Source organism: Galeopterus variegatus, unplaced genomic scaffold (assembly GCF_000696425.1).
Source record: "Galeopterus variegatus unplaced genomic scaffold, G_variegatus-3.0.2 Scaffold1201, whole genome shotgun sequence".
Lineage (NCBI taxonomy): Eukaryota > Metazoa > Chordata > Mammalia > Dermoptera > Cynocephalidae > Galeopterus > Galeopterus variegatus.
Window position 1 is genome coordinate 133,603 of NW_007727312.1, and position 776 is coordinate 134,378.

At 38.1% G+C, this 776-nt stretch overlaps 1 protein-coding gene across 1 annotated transcript in view; it reads left to right on the forward strand.

The window, feature by feature from the left end:
• LOH12CR1 (loss of heterozygosity, 12, chromosomal region 1) overlaps positions 1 to 776 on the forward strand; it is a 99,757-nt gene that overhangs the window by 35,239 nt on the left and 63,742 nt on the right. The gene's annotated exons all lie outside the window — the stretch shown is intronic.

Sequence of the window (776 nt, forward strand, 5' to 3'; positions counted from 1 at the left end):
GAGGAACCTCCATACCATTTTCCATAGAGGCTGCACCATTTTGCAGTCCCACCAACAATGTATAAGAGTTCCTTTTTCTCCGTAACCTCACCAGCATTTATGGTTCAGAGTCTTTTGGATTTTAGCCATCCTAACTGGGATGAGATGGTATCTCAGTGTAGTTTTGATTTGCATTTCCCGGATGCTGAGTTCTGCTCTGATCTTGATGATTTCTTTCCATTTGCTAACTTTAGATTTGGATCATTCTTGTTTTTCTAGATCTTTAAGGTGCAGTGTTAGGTTGTTCACTTGCCATCCTTCTGGGATGCCCATGACTCAATATTTGAGCACTTAAGGTTGTCTGATATCTCTCTCAGATTTTCTTCAATGCCTTTGATTCTTTTTTCTTTTTTTGTCTGCTTGTGTTATTTCAAACAGCCCATCTTCAAGTTCAGAGGTTCTCTCTTCAACTTTGACAAGCCTGCTGGTTAAACTCTCCGTCTTTTTTTTTATTTCGCGGAATAACTTCTTCAGTTCGGCAAGTTCTGCTACATTTTTTTTCAGGGCATTGGTTTCCTTGGTACATTTCCTCTTTCAGGACTTTTCCTCATTTCATCATGATGTCTAGCTGAGTTTTCTTGTATCTCATTCAGTTTCCTTAGAATTATCACTCGAAATTCCTTGTCAGTCATTTCAAGGGCTTCTTGTTCTATAGGATCTAGAGCTTGAGATTTATAAACTTTTGGTGGTGTACTTTCTTGATTTCTCGTATTTCTGGTATCTTTTCTTTGATGTTT